Genomic DNA, 12,607 nt, shown 5'->3' on the forward strand with positions numbered 1-12,607 from the left:
TAGTAACCAAAACATATTACAGATGCATCCCTATATAGTCTATCTTCATTACTAGTGGATTCCTTATTTGGGAATTTGTCTATTCACTAAAACATATCTGTAACCACCAAATTAATACTTATGGTGCTTTAACAGAACTCACAGACATGCACAGAGCACTGACAAATATGAGTCACCTGGCATGGTCCTACCTGAGGTTGAACAAGGTCTTTCTCTGCCTTCTTGTTTCAGCTCTTAAACTGTAAACAAGTGTCTCTTTCAGTCTATTTAGTGCCAAGTTTTTCATCTTATTGTGCTTTCTGTTGGTGATTTTGCTATTTAAAATGGCCCCCGAGCAAGACCTGGCTGGCTCAGTGGTTGAGCATCAGCCTTTGGCTCAGGTCATGATTCTGGGTCCCGGAACCAAGTCCTGCATCAGGCTCCCCAGAGGGAGCCTGCTTCTCCCTCCGCCTATGTTTCTGTCCATCTGTCTGTCTATCTCTCTCTCTCTCTCTCTGTCTCTCATGAATAAATAAATAAATAAGATCTTTAAAGAAGATTAAAAAATAAAATGGCCTCCAAGCCTAGTGCTCTCCCGTGTTCCTAAGTCTGAAAAAAAGCTATGATGCATCTTACAGAGAAAATGTGTGTGCTAGACAAGCTTCATTCGGGCATGAGTTATAGTGCTGTTGGCTGTGAGTTCAATGTTAATGTTCTGATCAGAGGCTCACTGGAAACTAACCCTGTATTTTCCCTAGGAGCACTGGCTCAGTATTAGCTAATTCAGTGTCCATGGGAACTTTATAGGTCATAACTACTTCAAATAATGAGAATCAGCTATATATCATGCATGCACACACACACAAACATGCACACACAATTACACATTTGCACACACAATGGAATAGAATAGTCTAAAATGAAGTTACAAAATTAAATAAGCAAAACATAGGTAATGTTAAAGAAACATTGCTTTTCCTTAACTACATAAAATTTCCAGCTCAAAATCAGTGTGTTTTAGTCAAATTAATATATACTGAATTTCAGTAAAAGGAAGAATATTTTTCTATTAATTTCTTTGATAACATTTCAAGTAGAAAACAGTCCTAAAAGAATCTTAGGAAAGAAAGAAATCATTTAGTTGCTACGTTAAAATGTGGCATAAAATATTAAATGCATTAATAACAATTACAATAATAACACCAATAATAATCTCAGCATTTCCAGGTCTTTCCAGCATTTTCCATCTCTGGAATGATCTTACTTAAACTAAAGAGATGTCTGTTATATGGGAATATTCTTATTCAATGTTTCCAGGGCCCCATACTGTTTAGTTGGATATATCCAGCAGAATACATATTCAATATGGGTGATGACTTCCAGCCTTAACAACTTTAACTTATGTTCTAAAGTTTTGTTGAAATTAAATAAATGAGGTTGCTTTCATCCACAACTTAGGCAAAACTCTCTCTGTTAATCAATGGGATGATGGAGAATAATAATCATAATTTAAATCATTTATCAAATTAAGTTATTTAATTAAGTCATTAATCACATTTATCATAATTCAATCTGCAATGTATTAATAGATAATTTTTCATTATTAACATTATAATGCCACCATGATAGAAACAGCATAAAACAATTTACAGACACATAGTCTTTATACCCTCAAAATGGTTAGATTTTAAACTTCTTAGTAGCCATTGTTTACTGTAGTTCCTTTTTAGCAATCTGTCTCTCAATACACAGGTATGTGCTTTTACATACAAGACAGGTATCTGTAAGCAGGACTCACCATTTCTGAACAGGCGATATCATGTGATGGTTAAGAACAGAGAGTTTGTGGTCAGCCAATGCAGTATTTAAATTCTGGCCCAACTATTTACCAAGTTGCTTAACCTCTCTAAACCCTAATTTCCTCCTCAGTAAGAATCTCAATCCCAATTTTTAAAAAAACCCAATACTAGAAATGAGAAGCTTTTTGAGCTCAAAACAAACTCTTATCTACAAGCCGCATCTGAATTGAGATGAGACTATTTGCATTCTCAGTGTTCTCCATATTGTGCAAATAACAGTGTGTTTTGTTGCAGAAATGTTAATATGTTTGGTTACAGGGTGCCACCTCATACTCCAGTAGGGTGTTAGGTAATATCTAGCATACACACCATAATGTCTTAACTAGCATCTGAAAAATTCTTAATTCCAAACACATCCCATCCTCAGGGTTTTGGATAAGGGGTTGTAGAGTAGTAGTATACAATTTTAAATTGCTGAGAGAAATAAATGACAATGCAGGTAAAGTGCGCATGTGTACTTTATGCACATATATGACTATGCAGGATCAGATCATATCACTCTAGCCCATATTAGCTCTGGCCCAACAAAAGGAGGAAAACAGAAGAAAATACAAAAATTTGTGTTCATTAAATTATCCCAAGTTGGCCTTCACCCTCCCCTACCTTAGTGAATTCCCTGCCTTCCCTGACTGAGGTCAGCAACTCTTCCTTTGCCTGGCCTCATGCCTCCTCCATCAGGCCTGTTTGAATTCCTTTCTCAAATACAATCCCTCTTTTATTATTATTATTATTACTATTATTATTATTATTAACGATTTTATTTATTTATTTGAAAGAGAGAGACAGAGATAGCAGCAGGGAGCACGAGTGGATTGGAGAGGGAGAAGCAGGCTCGCTGCTGGGGTGGGGGTCGATCTCTGGACCCCAGAATCAGGACTTGAACTGAAGGCAGGTGCTTAAGCAACTGAGCCACTCAGGCATCCCTCAAATACAATCCATCTTTTCCTTCAAGTCTTAATGTTCTCCAAGCATCAAGATCATTTTTGACTCCAGATCTCTAACTACCCATGCATGAAGAAGAGTACCCCAAGCCTAACCTCTCCCAAGGCACCCTCACATCCACAAATGCACACACACGATCCAGAGAGTAGATTCCTTTCCAAACAGATCAATAGAAGATAATAAAATATATGAATAGATGGCTTCCATTCACATGCACCTATGGTGCTTTCTCCCAATATAGCCAGAGTTATATAATATCACTCCATTTCTTAATATCTTATACTGGATTCCTATTTCAGTTTGAACATAATCCAAACTTCTTTCCACAATGATTTATATGGCCCAACATGATCCAGTTTCTTACCACTCAAAACTTGTTTCATATTACGCTCCACCCCACCCCCAACCTATAATCTTGTCATGTCTGTCTTGAATGTTCCCTTCTCACCTCCAATATTTCCACTGCTGGTTTGTTCTCATTATTCAATTATTGTCATAAAGGTCATTTAAAGGACCTTTTTTTATGAACATCTTTTCAAAAGAAAGAACCTCTTTCCCCAAGTTACTTTTCTTCTCCCTTTTCTCTTCTATTTTCTTATTATTGTGTGTTTCTCTCTAAACTCATTTTATTTGTGTGTTTAGGATTTCCACCCACCCCTGCCATCAGAACATAAGCTTCATAAAGGAAGAGACTTTTCCTGAATTATTCACAACTATATACCCAGTACCTAAAACAGTGCTGGGATATAGTATGCACTCAGTGAACATGTATTGAATGAATTATTGCTCTAACTTGGCAATGCCTGAACTTAAAAAATAAAAGTAAAAACACCAGGCAGCCGGGGTGGCTCAGCAGTTTAGTGCCGCCTTCAGCCCAGGGCCTGATCCTGGAGACCTGGAATCGAGTCCCACATCAGGCTCCCTGCATGGAGCCTGCTTCTCCCTCTGCCTGTGTCTCTGCCTCTCTCTCTCTCTGTGTTTCTCATGAATAAATAAATAAAATCTTAAAAAAGAAAAAAAGTAAAAACAACACTCTAAAAAATATTGTATGGTATTGCACCATACAAGATAAGTTATACATATTACAAAGTAGTACATAATGAAGTACTATGGGAACTGGGGAGAAAGGGAGAGAGTCTTATAAACTAAAGTGGTCGGGATCCCTGGGTGGCGCAGCAGTTGGGCGCCTGCCTTTGGCCCAGGGCGCAATCCTGGAGACCCGGGATCGAATCCCACATCGGGCTCCCGGTGCATGGAGCCTGTTTCTCCTTCTGCCTGTGTCTCTGCCTCTCTCTCTCTCTGTGTGTGACTATCATAAATGAATAAAAATTTAAAAAAAAATAAAAATAAACTAAAGTGGTCAAGAATAGTGTCATGTCCACATTCATATGCCTGCCCCCAAAGAAAGTACTGGAATGGTGCTGGATGAACTCCTGTAAGCTTACAAGAAGAAAAATCACTATATGGCTAGGATGTGACTATCCACAGAGAGAACAACAGATTCATGCCACATGGAACACAAATATTTAACTTAATTTTTTATTAGTTTTGGATAGTGGAGCCTTAATCCAAATCCCAAAACACTGATTCAATGGGGTGCATTTAATTTGTCAAGATTAAAATTAAAAAGTGATTTTTTTTCTTTCCCTACCTCATGTGCACCTTCAGGTTCAGGTACTAAAAGTTACTTTTGCTTCAGAGAACAAAAAGAAAATTTTAACCTAAGAGAACAGTGGTACCCAATAGAACACACGTAACACTCAGTAAGAGGCTTAAATTCAACCAATAATCAAGGATGTTCTATCTAACTGAAAAAAAATTAATAGAATGTTCTTATAGAACAACTTCTACTAAGCTAGGCACTGCCTATATGGGAAATCTGGAAAACTCCAAATCATATCGCATAACCTTAATAAGTCTTCTGTTTTTTAGAGAGTCTTCATTGTGTTTTTTTCACATTTCTCCTTTTGCCTAACCTCAACTTTACAATGTCTACACCAAAGTCATTTCAAAGAAAATACTAAAAAGTTAACACTGTAGTCATTGTTGTCCAAGCAAATCTCATAACTCCTAAGACTTTTATTATCTTAAAGGTCAATTCCCATGGAATAAAAGTCTATGTAGAGAAGACATTTCAGAGTCTCAAAGTCAAATATTCTTTCCAATTTCACTTATTTGCCTATAGGTTGGTCATGACACTGGAGAAGAAGCACGGGTTCTGACCAGCTGTGTGACCCTGGACAAGTCACATAGCCTTTCTAAGCCCCATTTCCTTACCTTCAAATTAGAGGTTGAAACAAGATAATTCTTCAGATCTCTTTCAGAACTTTACCAAAAAAGGCCTTCTGAGTCTGCACAAGAGTGAAATATTAAAGGACAAGATGTGAATAAATATTCATCCCAAGGGCAGTCCAGTGGCTCGGCAGTTTAGCACTGCCTTCGGCCCAGGGCCTGATCCTGGAGACCTGGGATCAAGTCCCACGTCAGGCTCCCTGCATGGAGCCTGCTTCTCTGTTTGCCTGTGTCTCTGCCTCTCTCTCTCTCTGTGTCTCTCATGAATAAATAAATAAAATCTTTAAAAAAAATATTCACCCCAACTCAGCAGTATATATATTCTGAGAAAATTCTAATAATAGAAAACAAGTCCAGAGGAAAGCACTGATATCATAATTTGAATTTTATTATTTCAGGTAGCATTATTTCTAAACAAGCTAATGTAGCTAAATTGATCCTATACTCCCAGACAGCTGCTGTAAATTTATTAGTTGAAGAAAATGTCTAATGTGAAGTCTGAGTACATATGGGAAAACTTGAATTTGAATTCATATGTAAATAAAAATAGCTCACAGATTTTTTTTTCTCCCTCTGAAATGTCATAGAGAGTATTAGGAGAACTAGTTTACATTCAGCCTTTACATTTAATTGGATAAATATATGATCAGCTAAAGAACCAATATGATGAACGAAATTTCATTTTAAAAGTGATGAAAAACGTGGTATTTCCAGAAGAAACATACTAGAAGGTGTGCAAAAATTGGTCTTCATGTTCTCGTGAAGTTTATAAAGATACTTCCATAAAATTGCATCTCAACTATTTAGAGTCACATAAAGAATAATATTTTCATTGTCATTTGTGGACTAATATAAAATAAAAGAATGATCACAGAAAAAGTGTAACTGATAAAGTGACAAAAAAGTTATTATACATGTTTCAAATTACTACTTTGAGTTCACATATTTTGACTAATTACATACAGGGTTTTTCTGAATTACGATATCCAGACCAAGTTAATCCATTATCAAATATTTGTACTCAGAAAGTATTTATCCCAGGGTGATAGTGTCCTAATATTAAAACTCATGGCACTTCATCTAGGGTGAGAAAGCCAAATTCATCATTAAAAAAAAAAAGGAGATTATATTATGTTCTCACTAGACTCTACATAATAAAACATAAAATGATTGGTGTTTAATTCAAAGGGACAGATTAGCACATTTCTTTCTTTCTTTTGCAGTATTTTCCACTAATAGAAAGAAAACAATTATGGATAGACTCAAAATTCCTCTTCTTAAAAAAATACAGGCACAAAGTTTTTACTATACAGAAATCAAAATAATTCAGATCTGTGCTCCTGGGTGGCTCCGTTGGCTAGTATCTGCCTTTGGCTCAGGTCATGATCCCAGGGTCCTGGGATAGAGTCCTGCATCCAGCTCCCTGCTCCACAGGGAGTCTGCTCCCTCTACTCTTCCCTCCATTCAAGATATCTCTTTCTTTCACTACCTCTCTCTCTGTCTCTCTCTCTCTCTCAAATAAATAAATAAAATCTTTTTAAAAATAATTCAAATTTTATAATCTCTCCCTTATAACATCTTCTAAACTTTATGATTAGAAATAACATTCATATCTATCTCTTACGCTACCTCCTTGAGATAGTGACTATAGTTTTATTAATCACATTCTACAGCACGGAGAGGTGCCAGGCAAGGTGAATAAGAAACATGCTTTATGACACAATGGAAAAGTCAACTCACTAAAATATGAAGATTCAGCTTCAATTTCGTTCTTAGAATCGAGAACATTTTTAAAAATCCCTATTACTTAAAAATTTGAAGGTCCAAATTAAAGCTTTTAAAGTAAATCCTTGACTAACTTGCTTGACCTCACACAGGATGTTTTTCTGTTGCCCAAATGATAGAGGAAATACTGAGATTTATTTATTTATTTATTTATTTATTTATTTATTTATTTATTTATTTATTTAGAAACACTGAGATTTATGATCTTGCCATGAGATCTGTAGAAACTTAATTCTTAGTATCTGCAGAATCATTCAGGCATTTTTAAATACTATTTTGAGAAAATCACTATATTTGTGTTTCTTTTTTTTTTTTAGATTTTATTTATTCATGAGAGACAGAGAGAGAAAGGCAGAGACATAGGCAGAGGGAGAAGCAGGCTCCCCATGGGGAGCCCAATCTGGGGCTCGATCCCAGGAACCCAGGATCACAACCTGAGCCAAAGGTAGACACTCAACCCCTGAGCCACCCAGGCCTCCTTTTTATTTGTGTTTCTACTCATTACTCTGTTCAAATATATTTGAAAATGTATGGAAGGTAAATTCCTTAAAAATATACTTGCTTTCTAAGGGCCTAGAACTAAGGTCAAATGGAAAGATATCAAAACACTACTGAGCTAAGGGAAGAAACCTATTTTGTGTCAGAAGCCACAGAGAGTTAAGAAGGGAATACCACTTGCCACAGGGTGTCTGCCCCCAATCTTTCTTCTTTTCTTTCAGCCACAGAAGAAAGAGAATGTCATGATGGGGTAGAAGCCAAGGTATTGAAGGGAAGGAGACACTGAGAGGGAAACAGAATGGCAACATAACAAATAGGTGCTACCTACTAGACCATACCAAAAAGCAATAAAGTCACCTATGGGAACTTTTGGGTGCCAAACCTGACACAGCTGCCCAGAATCTGTGCTCACACGAGTCCTGGGGAGGCAAGGAGAATTATTTTCTTTAGGATAAATATATAGAATATTCAGTAATCAAGATAATTAGAGTCATGTATGTATATATGTGTGTATACACATATACACAATTATTTGTTCTTAGCTTAACTCATTTAAATATTGGTTAAATGTTCTATCATTTTCTCATAAATCATACATTGTGAAGAGCTTATGTTAATGGTATGTTCTTCTGCCATGATATATATGTCTATACACAGTTTGTGTCTTTCTCCACTCTCTCTTCTCTCAATCCTTTATCTCTGCAACATTTACAAGCTGAGCAAAGAACTAAAAAATGAGAAGCTGAGTGAGTTGTATACACAGTCTATCTACTTCATAACATGAATTAAAAAGAAAAATAGAGGGGCACCTGGGTGGCTCAGTGGTTGATCATCTGCCTTTGGCTCTGGTGTGATCCTGGGGTCCTAGGATCAAGTCCCACATTGGGCTCCCCATAGAGAGCCTGCTTCTCCCTCTGCCTGTGTCTCTGTGTCTCTCTCTGTGTCTCTCATGAATAAATAAATAAAATCTTTTTTTAAAAAAGAAAAGAAAGGGAACCCTGGGTGGCGCAGCGGTTTAGCGCCTGCCTTTGGCCCAGGGCGCGATCCTGGAGACCCGGGATCGAATCCCACGTCGGGCTCCCGGTGCATGGAGCCTGCTTCTCCCTCTGCCTGTGTCTCTGCCTCTCTGTGTGTGTGTGTGTGACTATCATAAATAAATAAAAATTAAAAAAAAATAGTGGGATATATTGAAAAAAAAAAGAAAAGAAAATAGAACAGTTCAAGTCATTGAACTATTTCCTGCTTTCTATACTTGGAGAGTGCAAGTTCTCACACATTGTTGGGCACATAGTAGATACTCAATAAATATTTTTAGAAATTTTTTTCAGGTTCATCTCTGTTTATTGTTTTCAAAAAAAGCTAAAAATCATCACTCAAAATGTTTGAGAAAAGTGCTCAGCTCAATCACAGTTAAAATTTGCAGCCAGAGCATCATGGACTGGTGGTCACCAACAAGAGCTTCTGGCGTGGCCCAGAAAGGGCCTGGGGCCTGAAATGGCCCATCCCTGCTACGGGAGCCCCAGCACGGTTCTCTGCATGTGCCATCCAGGGGCACGCACAGAAGATAAGGACAGCTCAGCTCCCCACCGGGCTTGCCAGTTGCCCATCGGGCACCTCCCTCCCCCACCAGAGGTCTCCAAAACCTGGGAAAAACCTGGGAGCTGTCCAGACACCTATTTCTCAAGGCAATACCTCGCATATTAATGGTCCGTTGCTCAGAGGGCAAGTTTCAAAACCTCATCTCACAGATCCAAGCCATGATTTTCCATCCCAGTTGCACATAAGAAACACACCATGTCATCTGTTTCTTTTTAATCAGACGCCTGGGTCCCCCCAGAATCAGAGATACTGATTCAGCAGCTCTGGGACAGAGCCTGGTGATCTGCAGCTTTCAGCTGCTCATGAGGCAATTCTGTTTTGCAGCCAGAGTTGAGAACTACTTAGAAGGAAATGAATCTCCTAGGTTTGTTAACGTGTAAACATAGATCTGTTATTTTTACCTTGTCAGTTAACTCAGACAATCTTTTCCTTTTTAATGTATAACATAAATACAGGAGGAAATAAATAAGCAAATAGCAGGGGATGGAATTAGAGGACTTAAGAAACCAACAACAAAAAATTTATTATGCAATCATAAATTTGAGGGGAGGGTGATGCCTTCTAAAACCATATAGAGGCCAGACATGAGTTTGCATCTTGATTCTGTTACTTTTGCAGTGTGACACTTGGGCAAATTGCTTAACTTCTCCCTACTTCAATGTCTTCATTTGTGAGATGGAAATGTGGCTAATTCCATATAAGGTCTTTTTGTGAATTAAATGAACTTATGTATAAAAAATGCTGAGCAGAGAGAATAATACATATCAACAAATGGCAGGCATTCATAATGATGCAATGATGATGACAAATAGTAATGATTTTTGAATATAAGTGATCAAGGAATTTTGAAAAACCTAAGTAATTAAATAGAAAAACACTTCCTATTAAGTCTTGTTTCATACTTAACCAATTGAAACTTTTAGTAAATTTTTTTGTAGATCTACTCTATTTTTGGCACTCTGCAAGACCAAAAGACAATCATAAAAAAGAGATATCTCAAGGAACATGTACTCTTGTGTGAGAGGCAAGTATGTAAGTAAAAATATAATAATAAAGTAATACTATAATGACTGTGAACAAGGCTATATCATTCTCTAAGCAATAATGTCAAATAAAAATTTTGTTAAGATACCTAGATTAGCAACATGATTTACAATATTACTCTTTTGAAACTTGCCCAACCCAGGAAGATAGTCAAAGTATTCCCATTACTGTGAAGTAAAAAATATCAGAAAACAAAGAGACATATGTGTACCTAGAAAACTCACGGACAGCAACTACAAAGATCAGAAGCCTTTCCTGCTTCCTCTTTCATGATTGCAAAAGGGAATTCCTCTACTCAGATGAGATTACTCTATTTTCACACTTTGAGTGCAAACATTGTCAAGTTCTCACACACATCCAGAATGAAAATCCTTCACAACTGAATGAGCAGAGAATACTCAATCAGCTAACCAATACCAACACACCAACAGAGCAAAATTACCTGTGAGTTATTCTAGATTTCAAAACAATCTCAGCTTCTCACTTTACATAGGAAATTCAGAGCCATGTGTCTCTGGGTTAATGGGATATTTCTCATTTTATCCATAAACTCGGTAATGGAAGCAATTAGCACGTTTCCTTCCTGACTTCAAAAAAAGCCACTAATTTAAAAGTATACATGAAATTATTGAAGTGAATTTAGTAATCAGAGGAGCAGATCTGTCATTCATGGCATACCTCTGATAGGCTCATTTATTTATAGACTCAAGCTACTGAGTACCTACTTGAATACTGAAGAAGAATTGAAGAAAAGCCATGTATCTCTACCATTTGCATCAACTCTTAAAAAATGACAACTTGAAAAATATATTGCCAGCAGGAATCATTCATTTTTTCCTGTTATTACCCTTCTAGTCACTGAAAAACAAGATGATACATAGAAATAAATTAATAGGAACAAAAAATATGAGCTGTATCCTCCAAGGGACCTAATTTAACCTAGAAATCTCTAAGCCAGTGAGGAAGCTTCTTGAGAAAGTATAAAAACAAGTTTTCTTAAAACTTAGGTTTTTTTTAATATGATGAAATGTTCCAAAAAAGAAATAATTTATGTGGCTCACAAAAATATATATAATTTATTAAAATAAATAAATGAGTGAAGAAATTAGAACAAGTAAGAGTAATAAAGAGACTATGTAGCTAATGTTATTTTTACTTAAGAGTCTGTACCAATGCTATAGGAAGGCTGAACATTCAACTTTGAACACTCTTATGCCTGTGCATGGAGGAAACATGGTCAGTTTCACAATATTCCCCATATCTCTTCCCCATCTAACTTTCTGATACTGGAAAATGTAAATTCTTTAAGCCTGAGACACTATTACATTATACAAGATATGATACTTTGGGAACAATTAACATTTAAATGAAGTAATACTAAGTTATAAATAGTTGTGTGTATGTGCATGTGCATGCATGAGTGCATGTGTTGGGGACAGAGCTTGAGGAACTGATAAAGAAGGGAAACAAAGAAACAGGAAGGTAAGAGTATAGCACCTGAACTTTATCTAAGAGAAGATGGCTTTTCTTCAATATCCATATCTGCAAAATAAGAATGATGTCATTTCTTTCAATGTGTCACAAAAAAATGATAGAATAAAATATTAACATAAGGTGACATAAGGAAAGAATGTAAGACGTAAGGTTGGAACACACATATATGAATCTCCTCCATGGATCTCAAGTAGAAATATATCTATTTCCTTCCCAAATTAGTCTGGTGTTTGTAAAAAATAAATGAGGTAATATATGTGGCTTTATGATAAAGTACTTACAAATACTTTCCACCAACATAATGTAAAACATGAAATTGATGTTGAAATTCTTTGACAAGGAAACAAGAGATGTATATAGACAATCTGTCAGTCATCAGGAGAGTATTTACTGATTCCTGATAGGATCCATAAGATTCACTCTAGTGGAAGCTATGCATTTGTTGAAAGACAATTTTAGGCTAGGTATCTTTGTTATGTAACAGGATGATAAAATGTACCCATATCACTTCCCATTTCTGTTGAGGTCCTAAAACATTAAGTGTTAATGTCTCCACATTCTAAAAGGAGGTAAGAAACTACACACAGGATTTTAAAATGAGGTTAACAAAAAACAGCTGTTCATACATTAAGCCTTTCTTTCACACCAGTTATGAAACAGTGGCGTTTGAGAGACTACAAAGAGGTTTCAAAAGATAGAAGGGGCTAGGCTTTTACCTCAAGCCCAGGAAATCAGCCTTCAATAGCATAGTCAAAGAATGTCCTCTGGAGATTTGGGGTAAAAAATTTAAAAAGTGAGAGATGGTAGCAGACCAGCTGCACTGCTGGAACAATGAAAGGAGATTATCTGCAGAGAACATGAAAGTGTTCCCTGTGGATTCCATGGTTTCAATCTAGGCCTACAAGGGAGCCAGCATGGGGTTATCAAAGATCCTGTACAAGAGGGACCCTTGTAGGTAGGCAGTGACCCTCTTAAAAGAAGATGGAGGTGTACCTTGGGTGTCTTGGGGTTGATGGAATAGTCATAAGCTAGAGAAAAATGTGATCACTCAAGTCAAGGAAACAGTAGTTGATAAATCCCTTGGGATGTGCTGCCTCTGTATGCATGTATATGTG

At 36.7% G+C, this 12,607-nt stretch overlaps 1 protein-coding gene across 4 annotated transcripts in view; it reads right to left on the reverse strand.

Annotated features, from left to right (window-relative positions):
• KCNH8 (potassium voltage-gated channel subfamily H member 8) overlaps window positions 1-12,607 on the reverse strand; it is a 400,632-nt gene that overhangs the window by 367,428 nt on the left and 20,597 nt on the right. The window lies entirely within an intron of this gene.

Source organism: Vulpes vulpes, chromosome 11 (assembly GCF_048418805.1).
Source record: "Vulpes vulpes isolate BD-2025 chromosome 11, VulVul3, whole genome shotgun sequence".
NCBI classification, from domain to species: domain Eukaryota; kingdom Metazoa; phylum Chordata; class Mammalia; order Carnivora; family Canidae; genus Vulpes; species Vulpes vulpes.